This window comes from Phyllostomus discolor, chromosome 1 (genome assembly GCF_004126475.2).
Source record: "Phyllostomus discolor isolate MPI-MPIP mPhyDis1 chromosome 1, mPhyDis1.pri.v3, whole genome shotgun sequence".
Lineage (NCBI taxonomy): Eukaryota > Metazoa > Chordata > Mammalia > Chiroptera > Phyllostomidae > Phyllostomus > Phyllostomus discolor.
Window position 1 is genome coordinate 79,610,795 of NC_040903.2, and position 23,532 is coordinate 79,634,326.

Genomic DNA, 23,532 nt, shown 5'->3' on the forward strand with positions numbered 1-23,532 from the left:
GTACTTACAATATATACAATGTTTGTTGTGATGATGGACATATCGGTTTGTGGTGCACCTAGTGTAATGGTGAGCACATAGCACTCGACAAGGGTGATAGCTTCTTTTATGATGATAGTAATTGTATTGTCTTCTTTTAATGTCTTCTCAGATAACAAATAATTCTGAATTTTACATTGAAGAAGAACATACTGTTTTTAAGTGGCAGTGCAACAAACTTATAATTTTAAAAAATCAATTGATTTAGAATTGCATTAAAACAGATATTCCTCTGTTCATCTACAAAAATATAACTAAATGTGTCCATGAAAAAGCTTTATTTGATATGTATTTTTCTCTTTCTGTTTCTATACACTAGATTTGTCCTCATAAAAATGTTATTTTTGCTCAAGAGAAATAAAGAAATATCTGTAATATGCATGGACTAAATTTTATTTTACTGTGGTCAACAGTATGGTATTCTCAATTAAATATAAGTGCCAAATTAAGTAGCTGAAAATGTCACAACTGATTAAATTATTAGCCTCATTAGTATACAAAAATCATTGTTCCATTATGAATTTATGAAAAATTATTTCCCTCCCCCAGTTTAAAATTCAGCAATTAAATTAAATATAATGAAATATGTTCAGTCCTAGCTCTTCATTGAGAAAGGATCATTTAGATATGTGAAATTACCAATTGTACCGTTATTTTCACTGAGAAGTCTTACTTTTTGCCGTCATTTTATAGTCTTGTGCTTTTCAAAATGTCTCAACTTATTGATATGCCTGTGGTGTAAAGTCCAATCCCAGGGCCTCAGACTCAGAGCATTGTCTCCAGTAGGCGTCACCAGTTGGGGAATTGTGGCTGCTGACGGAGTTTGACACGGCTACCCCAGAAAGCACAGCGACCGTGTTCTACTTGTTTAAAAACACGTGGCATTTACAAAACGTCATCAGGCTGTGTAAACACGGTATTTGTTCATTCCCTTTTCGTCCTTACCCACCTCCTGGGCAGCAGAATCCCCATTCCTTTTGCCGGTGGGTTATTCAAGGAGCTTTGCCCCCGCAGAGAGGGTGCTATTATGCAGTTCCCTTCAGTCCTGACCTTTCTCCTTTGCCATGAGTGTGGGGTACTGCTCATTCATTCCGGCCTCACCGGAGGTGGAGATCCAGAAATCTGTTTATTTCACAAATATCAGAGGCCAATAGAATTTTTCTGCTATTTAACTCTTGGCCAAATAATTCTAGCTTTATCTGTGCTCTCATCATGAGACACTGAATTATCATCCTGCACATCTTGAAAAGACTGTAGATAATAATACAGAGATTGTTTTTAATAATCACAAAACTATGATCTAAATCCAGTAAGGGAAAATATTCTGGAGTTCTAGAATGTAAAGTATCTAGGGAAAAGAAAAGATGCAAGCAGGTCATGTCTTTTATATTTTGTGTTTTGCTTGCTTGCATTGGAGCTTATTTCTAAGAAATTACAGGGAGGCATTATATATATATGTATATACTGTGTTTTGATACATACATTCAATCATCCATACTTATATAACCATATCTATCTACAGTGAGTAAACATGGTAATTTTTGGACATGTGAGATCTGAAAACAAGTCTATCTGGGGATGTGTCTCATTCCTTGAGATAAAAAGTCTATGCTTCGCACAGGAGTTTAAAGATTAAAATGTCAAGATTTAGTGATATAGTGGATGAGTTTGCTCCATATAACTCCCCTCAGGTTCTTTCGTATATGCACAATCTCTAACTTTAGTAAGAGCGGAGAAAGGAGAATGAAGAAATGAATATTATTTCCCAGGGAGAAAAAGTGTATATTGTTTAAGTCATCTTTGTTTTGCTTCAATGTTGTAAATCAAGCCTGTATGACAACCATTGTAGATATTGTATTTAGGAACTTAATTCTAATAAGAAATTTGAGAAATTGGAAGATGAGAAAAATATACAGCAGTTGCTTCTAAAATTAGAAAAGGAAGTGTAAGACTTCCCTCTCTGTTTGCCTCCCTTTAGAATGAACCTCAGGGAATAACTATGGAGCTAAAGTTCTCCCACCGGTGGGTCCTCATGCACACATGTGTTTGAGCAATAATCTGACCTGCAAAGAAATATTATAGTGCAGGAGGGAAAATTGTGTGATTTTTGTCTTATTAAACAAATATGCCAGCCCTAACAGTTTTCATGCCAATGCAGAATGAATCAGAAGAAGATAAGCAGCAACAGAGGAACTTTTTAGGGAAAGTGGGAGTGGACACCTTCCTAAGGGAGCGCAGCATGTTGTGAAAGGCCTGAAGATGGAGCTCTTTGCAAAGCTTTCGTGCAGAATGTGAAGCCAGCACCTGGACTTCGGTGCTTGTTTACAACCTTTTAAAATTTGCTGTTTCCCTTAGACTTTGTGTCCTAATTCCCTAAAATGTAAACTTCGTCACTGTGTTTTTAAATGCCAAAGAATTAGGGGAAAATTACATAAGAGTTATGATTTTTCAGGTCATATTTCTGAAATATGATATCCTAAATTATATCTTAAGGGGAACCTTAACAGTTTTTCTTATTTTGTTTCCCGCTGTCTTCCATGGCCTCATTTTTAGTCACAGTGATGGTAGTTCATCGTGTAACAGTCACGGTGGGCACCTTCCAGTGACTGTGCTGGACACGTCCTCTTCCATGGCCGTCACGCTCATCTTTCCCACATGTTTTCCTTCTGGGTCTGAGACAGCACATATAGCAAACACACACACACACACACACATCTTTCTGATATATTTTATCAATGTTTTTGAGCTGTTTTGTGATCCAGAAGGAATATTTTCTGTGGTAATCTGTTATCTAGTTTTACTTTGAAAACTAATGTGGGTCCAATATCCCCTGTCTCATCCTTTTCCCCTCACGTGTTTTTTGAAAGAAATTTACTGTTACTCATTTTTTGTAGTACACAGTTACTATATCTTTTGAGATATTTTATATTTTCCTATTTTTTCACATTTATATGTTTATGGTTTATAAACCTAGGAGCATTTTACAAATAGACCTTTGTATTTATGTAAGATTTTAGAATGGATGGGAATATATTCACTTTTAAACAATCTTGCTTATTTAGGATTCAGTGTGAACCCTGTTTATGAGAAAAGTTTTCAACATTTTGTTCCCTTTGTGTTTTAGTTAAACTGCACACTGAGCATTGTTTGATATAACTCAATTAATTATAATCATATCTAATGCAAAAGGGCAATATTTTTTTAATTCTAAAATTTTAGATTACAAATTTTGAAGTCATTATAAAGCACAGGTCAAATGGTTTCCTATGTGAATAAAGCATTCTGTCATATCTATTCCTTAATTCACTGTTATGTGATACTTTAATTAAGATATTTAATCAAGCCTCAGAGATGAAATGGTTAGAATACATCTTATCAGCCTTTCTGGTTTTGAGCAAGCTGCTTGCTTACTTCTTTTTAAAAATGTAAATTATAAACAGCACTGTTTAAAAACTGGAAAATCATCTTTACTCCATTTAATTACGAGACTGAAATCCTAAAGCTTTACTGTTGGAAAACAAAAACTAAAATGTGTGCAAATCTCTGGAGGCATATTTTGTGTTGTTGGTAACCATCACTTTGCCATATTTGTTTATATATTTTTACTCATACATACTCACATACATACATACATGCATATGTATTAGGTTGAAATTTGGTCAGAATATTGGGATGACTTTAGAAAATTAAAGAACAATGAATGTATGGTTATAGTTTAGTGAAAAAATGTTAATACCCCATTAATGGTACTAATTTGTTTCTCCTTTTTTTAAATAAACAAAAACATGTTTCCAGATTATACAATGAATATTTTAAAATATGAAGCTTTTGTAGGTCGATAGTTTTAAACAGCCATTTAGAAATATTATAATATTGGTCCTTTATTATGTAGAAACTTTACCAGATTAATAGTTTTCTTTGTATTGAGCTGAATCTTTAGGAAAGATCATTAACTCAGCATCTTATCTGGAGAAAAATGCAGACATAGCAAACACTGATAGCTTTGGTCATACTAGTACTTTCACATAACGAGTCAGCCTGGCATTAACATTTTAAGTCCAGATTGAGTCCTGTTGCTTTAATTTGAAGTGTGATAAGCAAGAAATGTGGACCTCTTTGTCGTTTATCCTTCTTTTTCTTCTACAGGAAGCCTCCTGGGAAACTTGACTTAACTCCCAATTTCTCCACTTCTCTAGCCATGTTTTTGTCTGGCACCCCTCAATTGCTCCCATGGTACCCTCCACTTAACTCTTCCATACCGCTTGTAACAATGTATGGTTATTGCCTGCTTGTTGCTCTCTTCCCTTTCCCCCCAAAAGTTGAAGAGCAAGTATTGTTTAAATATCATTCTAAAGGTTAACCCAGTGAATAACACATAATGGCACCCAATAATTATTAATAAATACATTTGATTTCTGGCTGCATGTACAGGTCTTCTTTAAAACAAGCCCACAAGTAAGATAATTAGTCTTGCAACTACTGTTTTCTATGTACTTTCATTTATGTATGTAAACTTAGAAATTCAAATCTTTGTTTCCAATGAACCTAACTATAGTGTCAGTTTGAAAGTCTTTTTATTGATAACTTGGCTTTTGGTATTTTAAAATGCATAGTTTTCTTCTATAGCAGTATATTTTTATGTGTCTTTGATATTCCACGTAGAATCTGATTTTTAAAAATTATATGTTTTAAAACTATAAATATGGTCATGAGTAATTATTTTTATAGGAGATTTAGAGTGATACAATGAGTGGCATTGTCATAGTAGTTTATGAATGAGTAGAAATATGCCGTAAAGCTGTCCATTGGGTTTCATACTTTGAGTAATGCAGATTGTTTTCTCAGCACTGTAATGAAATCATCTGAAATCCATTAAAATCCACTTGGAGCCCATGAAATTCAAAAGACAGAGAAATCATTTAATCCTCCTATGGCATGATGGAGCACAAGAGAATCTTACCTGGTGCCAGTGATTAAAATCCCAGCCCAGTAGTCTTCTCAGTTTTGTGGTCTCTTCTTCATTTACTCCTCCCTTTGTAGATGAGACCCTTGAGATTTAGGTTTGATTCTCACCAGTTTTAACATAATCCAAAAATGCCACAGAAATATGCCCCCATTCATGGCTAAATTGGTTTCCTCTAACTTAGTCACTTATTTGCATGTTTAAGAGATTATCCAAGGAATCCACAAAGGTGTTTCTACCCCCTCTTTCAAAATCTGTTATTCAAGAGCCCTAGGAACATCTCAGTTACTTCCTTTACCACCTTGCCACATCCTCTTTCAAACCTTTTATTGTCTTGGGTTGTGCTATCAATTATCCTGTTTGAGACTGATGAATAAAACCTATTCACCGAGCTTTCGCTAACCCAGCAGATTAAGAGTCTGTCTGAGTACTTCCAGTGCTAAAAAATTAGGTTGAATAGAATATTATTTAAATGAATTTTTTGAATAAAATTATATATTTTTTATAAATACCCAGATATGAATATTATCTGTGACTTTGAACATTATAATATTTTGTCCTTTAAAAAATATTAGCCCTGGCTGATGTGGCTCAGTGGATTGAGTGACAGCCTGAGAAGCAAAGTTTTGATTCCCAATCTGGGCACATTTGTGTGTTGCAGGCCAGGTCCCTGGTTGGGGGCATGTGAGAGGCAATCACACATTGATGTTTCTCTCCTTTTTCTCCTTCCCTTCTACTGTCTAAAAATGAATAAATAATGTCTTTAAAACATATTAAAAACAAAACTTTATTTTGGTGTGATTTAGGGTAACATTAGAGGAAGCATTTTGAGCAAAGCATGAACAACAAAGATACAAAATGAAAAAGATTAATTTAGGCATTGTTTTGCAGTAAAAAGGATTTGCAGAGAATAGTGGTATATAATTAGAATTTTAGTGAGCACTCTTGTTACTAAAATGAATTATACACATTTTTACCTGAAAACGGGTAAAAATGGGTTTTTAGAATAATCCAAATAGAAGTTAATTCACAGTGGATTGTAGTCAGCCAGGGAAAAAACAGCATAACTAATTAAACAAAACAGAAACAGAATGAAATCATGTAACTCTTTGGGTTATTTATTTTGTATGTCAGGATATGAGGAGAGGCAGTTTGGTAACAGGAGTTAATGGTGATGGCAATTTGAGGCAATTTTTAGCATTTTAGATATAGATGGTATCTTTAAAAAATTAAATTCTGTACTTAGGATGTTTTCTCAAACTCAGTAGTATATTTTCACATTCCTTTAATGTGTCATTTAGAATCTGATGAAATAAAAATTGTGCTTGTATTAATTTATTGATATAAGACTATTATCAACAATTATTTTCATACAATGATCGCATGTATGTGATATAGTGTGTGTGCCTGATCTTGCAGAGGAAGAAAGGAAACAATAGGGAAGAGAAGATGGGCAAGCCAAGAACGTCTTGGCTCTTGAGATGGATGAAATGTTAGAGAAGGCAGTAAACATTAGATTATTTCTCATTTAATAGGTCATTTGGATCAGTAAATACTTATCTATAGCTTATCAGTCCCACTTTAAGGACTGGCAGCTTTTTAAAAAGACACCCTCATCTGCACGGCACCAGGATTGCTGGCATGGATCTGTAGGATGTGCTCTGTGGGCAACTGTAGCTGCAGGCGAACCCCAACAGCTGGGTCCTAGTACCTCTACCAAACTTTACTACAATACTATTATTTCTTCACTACAAAACTCTGCTGGTAACATTCTACAACACAGACTTTGCCCCTCCCTTTCAGGCAGACAGTTCTGCTAAGAATGACATAAGGGCAGAGCCAGCACAAGTTCCTTTTTGGTTAAGACTTTATTTTTTTAGAGCAGTTTTATGTTTACAACAAAATCGAAAGAAAGGGACAGTGGTTTCTCATACACCCCCCATTCGTATACATGCACGTCCTCCCCCACGTCATTCTCCATGGAGGGGTATAGTTGTCATAACTGATAAGCTAACCTTAACACATCATAGTCACAAAAGTCCCTATTTTACATTAGGTGTTATATTTTATAGGCCTGGACAAATGTATAATGACATGTATCTACCACTATAGAGGCTATCATAGAGGGTATTTTAATTGTCCTAAAAATCTTTTGTGCTGCATCTATTCATCTGTTCTTCCCCCCAACCCCTGGCAATCACTGATCTTTTTACAGTTGATATAGTTTAGCCTTTTCCAGAATGTCATATATAGTTGGAATAATACAGTATGTAACCTTTCTAGAATGGCTTTATTCACTCAGTAATATGCATTTAAGTTTCTTTCATGTCTTTTCATAACTTGATAGCTCATCTGTTTTTAGTGCTGAATAGTATTCTGTTGTCTGGATGCACTAGAGTTTATCAGTTTACCTGCTAACAGTTGTCTTGGCTGTTTCCAAGTTCTGGCAACCATGAATAAAGCTGCTATAAACAGCCATGTGCAGGTTTTTGTGTGGACATGCTTTCATTTCCTTCAGGTAAATATCAAGGAATATGATTAATGAATCATACAGTAAGGATCTGTTTAGTTATATAAGTGGTGGTATTGTTTATACCATTAACAATGAATGAGCATTTCCCCTGCTCCACATTCTTGCCAGCATTTGGTGTTAATAGCGTTCCAGAGTTTGGCCATTCTCATAGGTGTGTAGTGGTCTCTCATTGTTGTTTTAATTTGCATTTCCCTGATGACATATGATGTAGGGTGTTTTTTATATGCTTATTACAAATTCTTAACTGTTTCAGTTAAATAGAAATAAACTTGAACAAGTAGTCCAATTAGTTTATTCCAAGGTTATTTATTTACTAATTTCTTACAGAAGGTGACAATTAATAATGTGTAATAAGCATTCTAAAAATACAGACATCTTGCTGACGAGAGTCACAGAATTTTTTTTCATTTGGTACATATCTCTGATCTCTGAAATGACAATGGAAATAATAAAAACCTTCCATTGGATATTCAAATACTATTTTATATATGCTAAAGCTATTAGCATGAAGTGTTGGTATTTAGCTTTCTATTTTATAGTTCACATACATAGACATGTGGTGAAATAATAATTTTCAAGTTCTATGGGCTACATCTGTCTTTATAGAATGTCATTATGAAGCCAGATAAAGAACATGGTATTTCAAAGGAGGGTAATTCATTTCATTCATCAGCTCTAATTACTAAAACAATTATTCTAATACTGAGTTATATATCTCAGTGTATTTTACATGCTCTTGGTTACATGCAATAATCCAGTTCCTCTTCTATAATATCAGAATTCATATTTAAAGAGTGATCTTATCTCACCTTACTGACCTTAATTCCTTTAGTGATTTGTAAATGATTGATTTCAGTATGATATTTTTCCCGTCTTTTAATCAACTCCACTTTGTCGGAATTTTTTACAACGTATGACCTGACGAGCACAGAACGATGTGGGATTTTAGTTCCTAATCTGGCCTTTATCTGTACAAGCACAACCAAAGGTTGCTTTTGAATTGCAATAATTTAAACTTCTGGAACATAGTAAATCTACTGTTAATTTTTTAGGATTTTTTATAAATTGTCTGTTCTTACCCTGGATTTGAAATACTTAAGTGTGGAACCTAAATAATGGGATTTATATTCACCAATCAATATGCATTTATTGAGCAGCTATAAAATATCAGGTTCTGTACAATGTTCTGAGGCCAGAGTGGTGGATAAATAGTCTCTGCTCTCATAGTACTTAGATTACCCAAGAAGAGAACCATTTGGAGGGATGAGCATGAAAGGATGCTGCTCAGCTCAAAGGTTAGAAGTGCAGTGGGGAAGGGCATCCATGGTTACAAGAATAGCTCCATGTTAATTCTTTTCTTGCTACAGTTTTTTCTTGAAATATCAGTTTCTTCCCTTTTCCCTCAGAAATGCCCCATCAATTAGTTTCTACTGACACATAGTAAAATCTCATTCAATCAGGACATTACTTATTTTATTATTATAACTGACCTTCTGCACACATTCTTGTAAATACGAACTACATTTTTAAACTGGGCACAGAAACATTCCAGTATGCTCAGTGGTTTCACATATACATATTAGTTTTTTCATTGTTCTCTAACCTTCCTCCATTTATTTTTATTTTATAATAATTTTTTAAAATCACTAATCTTAAAGATTAAGTAATTATTTGTTTTTTTCCTGTTTATTTATTTAGCTCATAATGAAATTTTGAAGGCACAAAAAGAATAAACTAGAGAGATGGCAAGACACCAAAAAATCTTTTGTGGAAAAAAGTAATGTTTGACTAAAGAACCTAAAAACATTTCCCCCCTGCATGAGCACATCCTCTAAAAGAAAAAAGAAAATAAAGTATAGAACATGTTTCATTATATTACACATGTATGCACAGTTTCTGAAGGGATTGACTGGACATTTATTTATCTATAAGTTTTACAAATAAAAAATATATGTAAAAATAAACCTGAATAAGTATTAAGTGACCATATGTAGTACCAGGCTAATGAGAACCATTATCCACTGGAATTTTTTTCAGTCATACTTCATTTATTGCACATTGCTTTATTTTGCTCCTCAGATACTATTCTCTTTCTCTCCCTCTTTTTTTTTTTTACAAATTGAAACTTTGTGGCAACACTGCGTTGAGCAATTCTATCCATGTTATTTTTCTAACAACATTTACTCACTTTTTGTCTTAGTGTCACGTTTTAGTAATTCTCACAATATTTCAAACTTTTTATCATTATCATATTTGTTATGGGTATCCAATATCAGTGATCTTTGATGTTACTATTGTAATTGTTTGGGGGTCTCACAAACCATGCCCATATGAGATAGCAAACCAAATTGATAAATGTGGTGTGTGTTTGGATTGCTCTGTCAGCTGGCTGGCTGTTTCCCACCCCATCATGCCCAGCCCTTTCTCCCTCCCTATTTCTTCTTATTCCCTAAGGTACAACAATATTTAAAATAAGCTAATTAATAACTCTGCAATGGCCTCTAAGTCAAGTGAAAGGAAGAGTTGCACATCAAAAATTAGAAATAATTGAGCTTAGTGAGGAAGGCATGTTGAAAGCTGAGGTAGATTGAAACCTAGGTGTCTTGTGCCAAACAGGCAAATCATGAATGCAAAGGAAAAGTTTCTGAAGGAAACGAAAAGTGCTATTCCAGTGAACACACGAATGAGAAGAAAGCAAACCATCTTTATTGCCGATATGGGGACAGTTTTAGTCGTCTAGATAGAAGATCAGAGCAGCCACAACATTTCCTTAAGCCAAAGCCTAATTAAGAGCAAGGCCATCCTAATCCTTCATTTCTAGGAAGGCTGAGAGAGGTGAGGAAGCTTTAGAGAAAAGTTTAAAGCTAGCAGGATTTAGGTCATAAGGTTTAAGGGAAGAAGCCATTTCCATAATATAAAAGTGCAAGGGGAAGCAGTAAGTGCTGGTGTAGACACTGTAACAAAGTATCTAGAAGATCTGGAAAACTAATGAAGCTGGCTAATATAATGGAGGTGGCTACCCTAAACAACAGACTTCTAATTTTAGTTGATGTTGTTTCATTTTTTAAAAACCCTCACCTGAGGATATGTTTTTATTGATTTTGGAGAGAGAGGAGGCAGGAGAGGGGGAGAGAGAGAGAGAGACAGAGAGAGAGAGGTGAGAGAAACATCGATCGGTTCCCTCCCATGTGTGACTTGACCAGGGATTGCACCCACAATTTAGGCCTGTGCCCTGACTGGGGATTGAACTTGCAGCCTTTTTGGTGTATGGGATGACACTCCAACTAACTGAACTACCTGGCCAAGGTCATTTTAATATTGATTAGATGCCATAGGAACTTAACTCTTGTTTGTATTAAATGAACTGTGATAAAATTGGTTTTGTTATACATTGTTTCACTTGAAATCACAGAACTTATCAACATTAAGTGAGGATTTACTTACTGTAGATAAAACAGCCTTTTACTGGAAGAAGATGACCTCTAGGATTTTCACAGCTAGAGAGGAGAGAAATCAATGCCTGCCTTGGCTTCAGAACTTCATAGAACAGGCTGATTCTCTTGTTAGGGGCTAATGCAGCTGGTGACTTTAAGCTGAAGTTCAATATTCATTTATCTTCCCAAAAATCCTAGGGTCCTTAAGAATGATGCAAAATCTACTGTGCCAATGCTCTATAATTGAAACAAAAAAGCTTGGATGACAGCACATCTGCTTACAACATGGTTTACTAAATATTTTAAGCTGTCTGTTGAGAACTACTGCTCAGAAAAAAATGATTCCTTTAAAAATATTACAGCTGCTTGACAAAGCACCTGGACACCCATGAGCTCTGAGGAGATATACAATGAGAGAAATATTGTTTTTTACCTGCTAACCCAATATCCATTCTGTAGCCTATACATCAAAGAGTAACTTTGAATTTCAAGTCTTATTATTTGAGAAATATATTTCATTGGACTATAGCTGCCATAGATAGTGATTCTTTTGATGGATGTGGGCAAAATAAATTGAAAACCTGCTGGGAAGGATTTACCATTCTACATGCCATGAAGAACATTTGTGATTTGTGGAAAGAGGTAAAAATATCAACATTAACAGGAGTTTGAAAGAAGTTGATTCTAACCCTTATGAATGACTTTGAGGCATTCAAGACATTAGTGGAGGAAGTGACAGCAGATGTGGTAGAAATAGGAAGAGAAATGTAATTAAAAGTGGAGCTTACCAATAAAAAATGTGGCAATTAAAAGGGAATTGCTACAATTCATGATAAAACTTAAATCAATGAAGAGTTGCTTCATATGAATGAGCAAAAAAAGTAGTTTCTGGAGATGGAATCTATGCCAGAGGAAGATGCTGTGCAGATTGTTGAAATGACAACAAAGGATTTAGAAAATTACATAAACTTAAATGGCAGAGCAGTGACAGTGTTTGAGAGGACTGACTTCAATTTTGAAAGAAGTTCTATTGTGTAAAATGCTCTCAAACAGTATCACATGCTACAGAGAAAATCATTTGTGGAAGAGTCAATCAATGTGGCAAATGTCATTGTTGTCTTACTTTTAAAATTTCCACAGCCACCTCAACCTTCAGCAGCCACCACCCTGATCAGCTGGCAGCCGTCAACACTGAGGCAAGTCCATCCACCAGCCCAAAGATTAAGGCTCACTGAAGGCTCAGATCAGATTAGCATTTTTTAGCAATAAAGTATTTTTTATTAAGGTATGTGTATTGTTTGAACTATGCTATCACACACTTAATAGACTACAATAAACATAACTTTTACATGCACTGGGAAACCAAGAAGTCATGTCTTAATTTATTGTGATATTTGCTTTATTGCAGTGGTCTGGAACTGAACTTGCAATATGTCTGAAGTGTGCCTGTATAAGATCCCAACTTTGCATATAGTGCTAGAATACATTTTAACCAGAATATAACTGGTAGTACTTGAATTGTTGTGGAAATGAATACATATTGAAATGCAATGCAATTGTAATTTTGAAAAAAATACTGACCTTAAAGTCAAGCCTTTGCAAATACCTTTTAGGGATAATGCATGTCCATTAATTCCCTTTGTTGTTGAAATATAGAAGATACCCTGGCTGGTGTAGCTCAGTGGGTTGAGCGTGGGCCTGCAAACCAAAGGGTTGCTGGTTCGATTCCCAGTCAGGGCACATGCGCATTTGCAGGCCAGGTCCCCAGTAGGTGATGTGCGAGATACAACTACACATTGATGATTCTCTCCCTCTCTCCTTCTCTTCTCCTCTCTATAAAAATAAAAATAAATAAATTAAAAAAAAAGAAATGTAGAAGAAAGCATTGGTGTGGTAACCCTGTATTTTATATTTGCCAGAGTGTCCTGGTTTACATTTTTTGTAGATCAATTAGTGCTGCTAGTTATTTTAGCACCCCCATTTACTCTCAGAAGTCTCTCAGTTTGGATAGAAATATCTCCTCACTTTATTAATCGCTTCAAAGATTTAATTTTATCTAGACAACTAAATTAAAGAAAAAAATTTTTCCCACAAAAATTTAGCCTAATGAAAAACATTTTGGAAAAAGTGACAAAGAGCACAAAATCTACATATAATTTTAAGAGCCAGACCTTGATTTGACTTAAAGATTTTATTTTAATTTCTTAAGTCATAATATTGTTTCAATTACTCTGTTACAAAAAGATTTGAAGGTTCATCTTGGAGTTTTTAAATATTCATTTAGGAGTGGTGCTACTACTGATAGAGTCAATATTTTAAAAGAATGAACATTTTAATCACTGTATAGCATAAGTCAAACACTAGTGTAAGAACTTTTTATACATTATGTCATTTAGTCCTCAAAGAGACACAATGAGGGGGTATTATTGTTATTTCTATTTTACAGTTGAGAAGCCTGGAGCTTAGAATGATTGATTTGTGTCCTTTCTACTTTCTGCTTTACTGAAAAATTAAATACATAGATATGTATTATATTTGGTGGGCTCTGGTATTGTTTTCTGGATTTGATTGTAAGGACAATGTAAGAAGGTGCTATCACTTTTATTTTAAAGAGAATACTCCTTATTGCGAAAAGAAAAAGGACTCATGGACATGGACAGCAGTGTGGTGATTGCAAGTGGGAGGAGGTATAAGAGGACCAAATGGTAATGGAAAAAAACACAATAAAAATAAAAAAATAAAATGGAGCAGCTATGTTATTGATTTGTCTTGGACTAAATGAGTAAATATATATGATGAATTAAGACCAGTGTCTGACATAATAACCATCAATAAATGTTATTAAAAATAAGAATACTCTTTATTTTCCATAATGTTCACCAGAAAAGAAGCCATATATCTTATGATTATTTTATGGCACTGTGAATTTTGTTTCTGATTTTGTTGTTTTCTTTATTTGGTTCCCCCAAAAAACCAAACCAAATTTATTGCTCACTTTTAGTATTACATAAAGTTTTCAATGCACATTTCTTGTGCTAACATCAACTCTGGCTTCTTTTTCTTTCTTATTTCCTTAGTGAAACCGGCATAGATCTATAGTCAGACCACCTGTATTCAAATCCCAATTCCAGTTGCTCCCCAATTTTGGAGCTTTTGACCAAGTTCATTAGCCTCTCAGACTTAGTTTCCGTCTGTAACAAATGAGGATGACATTAGATTGATTTCATATGGTTGTTATGAGTAACAAATGAGATAATGTGTGTAAATAATTGGAACCCTACCTGACATATAATATATGTGTATGTTATTATGTCATTCATTGCTCAAATATTTGTAAATCTACTCAAATCCTCTTTATATTGGGACTTAAATAAATAAATGTTAAAATGTTTCCTGTTTCTTTACATGTAGCATGAAACATAAACTTATAAATACTTTTACTGAATTGATTTCCCAAAGTATATGTCAGATTGAGTCTACAAGTCACTAAATATAATATTGATTTAGTTTACTTTATTTTCATAAAATATTTAGAGAATTTAAGCAAAAACGAGAATTGATGTGGATGAGTAGCTTTGACTGATTGTAACTGATACTCAGAAAACTTGGAGAGACTGCTTAACTAAATGTAAACTTCTAGTTCCGCTAGAATAGAACAGGAATCTATAAATAGGTATGTCTTACAAAAATGAAAAAATGCAGTCAGTGTGAAAATTTGTAGATACTTGATCTTTTCAAGGAAATTAAGGTACTTTTTGTTGTATTGTGTGAGAGTAAGAATTTGAGTTTCAACCACAAAAGCAAGCATGTCCAGGCAATGGAACACATGCGGGGGTGGCTGGCCAGGCCCCATGCCTGCACCCTGTTCATTAATTAAGTTAATACTCTGGCTGTGGAAAGCCATTGAGGAGAATTAGCTCCTGTGGGGAACACTGTACTTAACATTTCCTTTTATTTCTCTAAAATTTGACCAAGCTATACAATAAGAAAAACATTTCCGTTGAAGGCCCGGATAAAATGTGTTTCTATTTTCAATTTCTCTCAGCTTTATTATTAAGAACCCTCGCATTATGCTTAAAGATTGTTTTTAAGTTGTTAAAGTTTATCCTGGCCTATACTATGTTCTCATGGTGAGCCTTGCTACTTTGGGTACCATTTAGGCCCCCGCTTTGACTGTAGGACACATCAATGGGAAGGTTCATAGGAAGGAATTTTAAGCAAAGAACCCTTGCAAGTGAGGTTTTTAAAAAAATATAATTTATTGATTATTCTATTACAGTTGTCCATTTCCCCCTTCATTCTCCTCCACCCTGCACACTCTCTCCCACTCACATTCTCCCCTTTAGTTCATGTCCATGTGTCATAAGTTCTTTAGAGTCTACATTTCCCATACTATTCTTGCCCTCCCCCTGTCTATTTTCTACCTACCATCTATGCTACTTATTCTCCACACCTTTTCCCCCTCTCTCCTCCTCTCACTCCCCTGTTGCTAACCCTCCATGTGATCTCCATTTCTGTGGTTCTGTTCCTGTTCTAGTTGTTTGCCTAGTTTCTTTTTGTTTTCATTTAGGTGTGGTTGTTAATAACTGTGAGTTTGCTATTGTTTTACTATACATGTTTTTTATCTTCTTTTTCTTAGATAAGTCCCTTAACATTTCATAAAATAAGGGTTTGGTGATGATGAACTCCTTTAACTTGACCTTATCTGAAAAGCACTTCATCTGCTCTTCCATTCTAAATGAAAGCTTTGCTGGATAGAGCAATCTGGGATGTAGGTCCTTGCCTTTCATGACTTGGAATACTTCTTTCCAGCCCCTTCTTGCCTGTAAGGTCTCTTTTGAGAAATTAGCTGACAGTCTGATGGGAACTCCTTTGTAGTTTACTGTCTCCTTATCTCTTGCTGCTTCTAGAATTCTCTCCTTCATTTTTACCTTGGCTAATGTAAGTATGATGTGCCTTGGTGTGTTCCTCCTTCGGTCCAACTTCTTTGGGACTCTCTGAGCTTCCTGGACTTCCTGGAAGTCTATTTCCTTTGCTAGAATGGGGAAGTTCTTCTTTATTATTTGTTCAAATAAGTTTTTCACTGGTTGCTCTTCTTCTTCTCCTTCTGGTACCCCTATAATTCAGATGTTGGATCGTTGAAAAATGTCCTGGAGGTTCCTAAGCTTCTCCTCATTTTTTTTGAATTCTTATTTCTCCATTCTTTTCTGGTTGGTTGTTTCTTTCTTCCTTCTGGTCCACTCCACTGATGTGAGACCCAGCTTTCATTCCATCACTATTGGTTCCCTGTACATTTTTCTTCATTTCACTTATTGTAGCCTTCATTTGTTCATCTAATTTGTGACCAAAATCAACCAATTCTGTGAGCATCCTGATCACCAGTGCTTTGAACTGTGCATGTGATAGGTTGGCTATCTCTTGGTCGCTTAAAAGTACTGATTGTGGAGCTTTCAATTCTGTTTGAGCCATCTCCCCCCCGCCCCCTTTGGTCTGGTTGTACCTATGACGTATGAGGAGCGGATCCTTAGGTATTCACCAGGGCAGGGCACCCCATTCGTTTAGCTGGGTCGTGACATTGTATGTGGGCGCAAGGTCTGGGAGGGAACAATGGTGCTTGCTCCCCTCTCTGTGGGACCTCAGTCCCTTCCGCTGCTTCCCCTGAGCAAACTGGGCCCCTCTGCTGCCAATTCCTGTGTGGGTGGGCTTGTGCACTCTGTGGGACCCTCCAAGGACCTCTCCTATGAGGCTGGGAGTCCCTCCCTGTGCCTCAGTCCTCACAGGTGTCCTCAGTCAGTGCCCCAAGGCTCTATTTCCCAGCACTGTGATACTGGTTTGCACACACTACCTTGCTTCATAATCCCTGCCTCTCTGGGTCTGCCAGTTGCCATCCCTTGGCTGGGGTCTGCCAGCTACCACTTATGCACTCAGGGTCCACCCACTTGGTCTTGCGTGCCTGGAATGCCTCACACACCCGGTCCCAGGCTCTCTGCTCTCTACACCACGACCTGTGCTGGGCTGCCCGACTCCGCCCCTCCTACCAGTCTGGATGAATGCGTCTGTTTTCTTGGTTGTCTGACTTCCATTCAGATCAGTTTTCTGTTAGTTTTGTTTTTTATTCTGTTTCTAAATTGTTGTTGTCTCTATCTTGGTTGTGCGTGGAGGACTGGTGTGTCCACATATGCCTCCATCTTGGCCAGAAGTCCTGCAAGTGAGGTTTTTAATTTACTGTAATATAGAAAGAGAAGACCAAGTTGTGTAATAATTTGGTCCATTGTAGGGTATGGGAAGAGGAGGGAGTGGGTGATTAGCATGGTCAGAGTGGGGGATACATTGACCATTACATTAGGAGACAAATTAGAGTGGAGGAGGGAAGAAACTGGAAGGGAAAAGGCTATTATCTCATATAAATGGTAGACAGCAGGGGACTAGTTTTGGAATAGGACCAAAGCTTCTTCCTTAGCAATCCTAGGGTTAAAATCAAATAATTACTTCTCTCTAAGAGTTAGTAGCTTGACTCAATTAATTTCATTCAATAGTTGCGTTCTCCAGGTTGAAATAAGCTAAAGTAATCAGCATGTATTCTGAAATAATTCTGATACTCCTGGTTTGATATCTGCCTGTGGAATCAACTTCATAATTAAGATGCCAGAAATATAATGGATTTACATGGGCCACTGGGTAGTGGTAAGAAACGGAAAAGAAAGACAGCCCAAGAATACATGTGATTTTAATGTCTGGATTTCAGAGTGTATCATCATGCTACTTTTCTTGTAGTCCTGAAATACTGTATTTTCCCAGTTATAATAATAAAGATGAACATTTACTGAAAGTCTATTTTGCATCAGGAACTTTGTCATTTCATTTAATTGAATCCATAGAAAAATGTGTTTAACAGATAAGAAAGTGAGGGTCAGAGAAATTATATGACTTTGTCAGGTTCTGCCACTACTAAGTGCAAAGATTTTATAAGATTTTTTTATAGTTGTATTTATGAAATTAAAGGCATAGAATAGATTTTTAAAAAATCCTATAGCTTGGTCAAATATTTATCGAAACTGAATGAGTCCATCAAACAAATACATGTTTACCTTATAGAGCTACTTCACTTGAGTCCTTAATTAAAATAGGTTCAGATAATGTAAGTGAGATTTTCTTATTGAGTAGTTACCTTAAAACTGTCAGTAATATCTAAAATTGGTGGGGAATGGAGAACTAATTTCTAGTCTCACACTGGATGACTATCTCACAAAAATATTTTAAATTATGGTCCATATTTGCACACTTTTCCTTAAGTAGGAAGGCATGCCTGTGTGCCTTACTGTCAAATTAGAAAAAACAATGAACAGAATTGTCTATACTCTGAAAAATTAAATCAAACCAAAGAAAATTTTATCTTCAGAAAGCCAACACAAATGATGGGCTATTAGAAATTGACAGTATGTAAATAGGAATAAAAATAAATCAATTAGAAGATACTTATGGGATATTTAGGCATTGAGAATTTTTATGTTTGTGAAATACAGACATAGGGCAACAAAGTGAGTCTTACCTGGGTATGTGTATTATATAGGTATAATTTGGACCATAGAGCATGAGAGAATTAATGATTTTAATAATTCTTTATCTTCTTCATGTTTAGGAAATATCAATGTGGGATTTTGCCATCTTTCTGTATAGTTTATTAAATATATATTCAGAGAATAAAAAGAGCTTATTTAAAAAAGGATTAAACATTGGCAGTGACTTCTGACTTCCTGTAAAATTTTAATTATATATTTTAAAAGGGGGTGTTTTTCTTTTAGTTTAAAATTTGGCATCAATAATATCATGTGCCACAAATGATAAAATAATACAAAAACATACTTTTGCAAGCAATTTGTAATGAAATTATTTTCTAAGATGATCCTAATGAAGACTTTCCAATATAAATTGTAAGAGACTTTCTGACTAACATTTGACATCGTTTATTTTCTGGTGTATAGTTCAGTGGTATCTTTGATGTTTAGTCTTGAAATATTTGCTGGACAGGACCACCTCACATGCAAAAGTGTTAGCTCACCAGGAAAGCTGAACCTGGTGAAATCAAGTAGTCAGGAATTACCTCTGGGAAAAAGGAAAATTATTAGTCCCAACAGAAGAATAAGCTCTTTCATAAGGATCAAAGTTGTCAACAAAAGGGATAAAATTTGGGTAATGAAATTTCAGATAATTGGCTCACAAGTGAGAAAATTTTTGTGTAGGTGGAGGCCTCACCTTTTTCTAAACCATGAATCTCAAGTAAAGATTAGCAAGCACTGTCTGTTTGGTTTAGAACAATTTAGTGATTCAGTTGGTAGTGGTAATACCTTAGTTCTAATCCATGTGATACCATGTGAAGTACAAGTGAGGGCAGCCATGTCACCTTTTAGATTTTATAGATCAGTTTACAAACCTGTAAAGGGGAAGAGAAAAAAAGTGTTTGTCAGAAAATCCATTTCAATTGAAATAGTGCTTCATATATATCATTTTGTATAGTCTGAATTGCTTAGTGCTTGCTAGCACTCAGGTAAGGATTTTTGCTTTATATTTGGCAGAGTATCTTCTAGGATATTCCCAGAAGGATTTAAAAGTAATGCAATTAACTCTGGATTATTAAAACTAATAAGAAAGAAAGTATCCTGAAGGAGTGATTCTCTGGAGATGAATCTTTATTTCATATCCATTACCTTTTTTCTTTTTAATTGATTATTTTATTATAGTACTTATTAAATAATAAAGTACTTGAAATATGAAGCATGTTCAAATCTTTCCTTCTCTTCTAGATGACTAGGTCTGCCTTGGCTTTGCTTTGAAAAGCAGTTGTAAACATCAGTTAGGGTCAATCCTACATCATGGAATAATTATCAATTATTAACTTCTATCAGGTAAAAGCTCAGAATATTTATTCAGGTTATTTGCTACTTCCTTCTAGGCATTTTCAGAGACCACTGGTGAATCTTAACCATTACATTGGAAAATGGTTAGCTTTCAATGGTTACATTGGGAGGATATAAACTAAAGTCACAAGATAATAAAGATGAAATTATCAAATTTAAGTGCTATTGGCCTATTCTTACTTAACCAAGATCTGAGTTATTCAATGTCTGATTTTCTGGTTTGTGAATTGACCAGTTGTATCACCTTTTATTTCTTGTTATTTTCTTTTTATTTCTTTGTTGGGTGCACTTCACTGATTACCCATTCCTCTAATAAATTTTTGGCCATTGTGCTCAATGAGGCAGTGACTGATATCTGTTGATTTTGCTGTTAGAAAATATGGGATGTATAAAGTAGGCTCTTTGAGTCAGTAAATGAATAAACATAAAGTTGAAGGGAGAATTAATCAAGCATGTATGCTTGAAGTTGGTTGTAAACAAATAAACTTTCTTACACAATTAATTATTGAGTTAATGTTTTTGTAGAAAAAAGTAGAGCAGTGATAGCATGTGTTTTCTTGTAAAAGACAAAAAGAGAGATTGTTTTATTTTTTCAGAATGAAAGCACAAAAATTGGATGTTTATGGAAAGTTGACATAATGGTAAGCCATAGCCATGTCCAAGCTGAACATTTTGGGGAAGCTGATGCTCCTGGAAAGCACAAAGGAAGCTAGTCCACAGAGAACAGCTGGAAAATGGATGAGACGTGCAGTATGATGGCCAAGAAAAGGGCTGCCAGCTTGTTTCCTGACTTTCAGGTGGAATGCCTCCATGTGGGCTTGCTGCACATTTTTTCTGCTTTCTGACATATATAAAATTTTGTATTTCATCTTAATAATTCTTATTTTCACTTGAGTTGGTTTGCATGCGTGTCATTCCACTGATCCCTGACTGAGATACTGGGGCATCCATACTTAAAACCAGACACATCTTTGTCTGTCTTGAGCTCCCTATTGCCATTATTATTACAGTCACTCAGGTTACAAACCTTAGAGTAGTTTTTGAATAATTTCTCTCTTATTGCCTGTAGCCTTTCATGAAGGAATATGATATATTTCTTGGTTACAAGCACCATAACATAAGCAATGGTATTTTTTGTGGTTTTCTAATTTGTATTCTTTATTCATATCTAAACTTTTAACCGATGCATAGATATCTCAAGTTTACTCTTGTCTCTGTGCCTCAGTAACTATTTTTTCCCTGCTGTTCCTTCTCTTTTTTCATTTATGTTTTACTTTCTCTCAAGGTCACTGTATAGTATATTTCTTTGTAATACCTCAACAACGTGTCTTTCATTTTTTAATGAGCTTATCTGGAATCTCATAATTAACTTTAAGAACAGATCTCCTTAAGAATAAAGATAGAATTATCAGTTCAATTCAGTTCAACAAGCTTTGCTGAGCACCAGCTCTTTGCCAGGCACTGTGCTAGTTGCTGAGATACGGATACAATGGCTTACTCATTTATTCAACAAATATTATTGAATTTCTAAAATATGTCTAGTTTGTTTTGGGTACCAGTCCTTGCCCTAATGGACCTTATATTCTAGTGGAGATAAGTAATTATTCTAATGTTGCTTTGTGCATGCTAATGATGACTCCCAAAGATGGTAAATCCTTTAAATGGAAGAAACTGTCTGGTCTTTATTCTCTGAATGCTTCTCCATTCTTTGCAGACACCCTTACTTATGGAAACTCCTCAGCCTAAATTGTCGGCCCTACTCTTTCTCTTTCCATGAACTTCATGAGCAAATTCAGATATATCTGCAAATTTCATTGTTGCCCAGTGCCCTTGTCTCTGATGGTTATATGATCTGATATCTGAAAACAAGTCCCATGTCCAGGTTCCTACTAATCAGTCATTAAAATCCAGCATGCCTAATCCCAAACCCATGCCCTCCCACCACAGTTTCATCCCTCACTCTCTCTGGCGCCATCTCCTTTGTCCCCTAGGCTCGAAACCACCCAGTCATCTTTGACTCACCATTCCTCTGCTTCCGTCCTTGCATCTAATTAGTCAAGAAATTATGTTGATTCTTCCTTCAAATTGTTTTTGTATCCTTTTCTTCTGATTCATGATCTCCCTGGATTAGACCTTCATGATTTCATACTTGAACCATTGGATTAGTTTCCTAACTGGCCCCTTTATCTTCATTTTTTACTCCCTGTCAGTCCTCCTGTACTAAGACAAACATTCTTAGAATACTTCCCTTCATCACCTTTCTTCCTGTTCAAAAATCTGCAAAGGAGTCCCATTACTTCATTACATCAAACCTAACCCTGAATTTTCAGGTACTCTATAACTTGGGCCTAATCTGTTTATCCAATTTTATTTTCTTCATCTTGGTCCTTATCTGTTTATCCATTTTTTTTCTTCCACTTCCAGAATGGCTCTTTGCTAGTCAGGCAATTTTCACACACGCCCTGCTCCCGCTCATGCTTCTGCTCTGGATGTAATAAAGAATAAAGGTTAAGAACATGGCTGTTGGAGTCAAACAGACCAGGTCAAGAATCCCACTCCTGCAGCTGCCCTTTCCCCACTCTGTGATCCAGGGCAAATCACTTAGTTTCCTAAATGGAAGTATTTAACTCATCCTGTGTTATGAGAAGTAAACCAGATAATGTAGGTTAATGTAGTGCTAAGTGCAATATCTGATACATGTGCTTAATAAATGTTAATGTAACAGTTTTACTTAGCTACTATTTTTCCCTTTCTGGCACATGTTTCTTCTATTCTTTTACCTACTCCAATTGGTCCTAGTTTCAAGGCTCTGCTCAAAGCTCTGTGACTCTCTGAAGCCTTAATAAACTTACTTGTGCTTTCTCTGAATTCCTGAAGAAGAGATAGATTACATAAAAATTTGGGGACTGAATTATACTGAGAGGGTTAATATGAAGTGGTGTATTGGAATCCAGGAGGTCTGGAGTCTATCCTATCTTATAATTAGCTCAAGGCCATATTCATAATAATTTTTAATCTTGGTTTTCTCCTTTTGAAAATGGGAAAATTCTAATTTTTTTCTAATTTAGAAGGTTGTAAGAAGACCAAATAAATTTATTGCATATCGATTGGTTGTTAGGATTTTTCAGCTTTATTAAGGTATAATTAACAAATAAAATTCTAAGATATTTAAAGTACACATTGCGATGCTTTGACACACGTAAGTTAAGCATTATGAAAAATAAATTCCCCTGTCTAGTTAACATATCTATCACCTTACATATTTACCTTTTTTTGTGAGAACATTTAAGTTCTGTTCTTAGCAAATTTCCATTACACAATACAATGTTATCAGCTATCGTCACCACATTACACTTTGTATCTTCAGACCTTATTCACATGGCAGCTGAAAGTTTGTACCCTTTGCCAACCTATTCCTATTTCTCCCATCCCCTGGTCCTGGCTACCTCTTTTCTATTCCCTGTTTCTGTGAGTTTTGACTTTTTAAAAGATTCCACATATAAGTGATGCATTGCAGTATTTGTCTTTGTCTGTCTGTCTTATTTTACTTAAAAGAATACCCTCAAGTTCCATCTGTGTTGTTCAGATGACAGGAGTTCCTTTTTCCTTATGGTTTGCAAGCCTGTGTTCAATATACTGAGCCACACC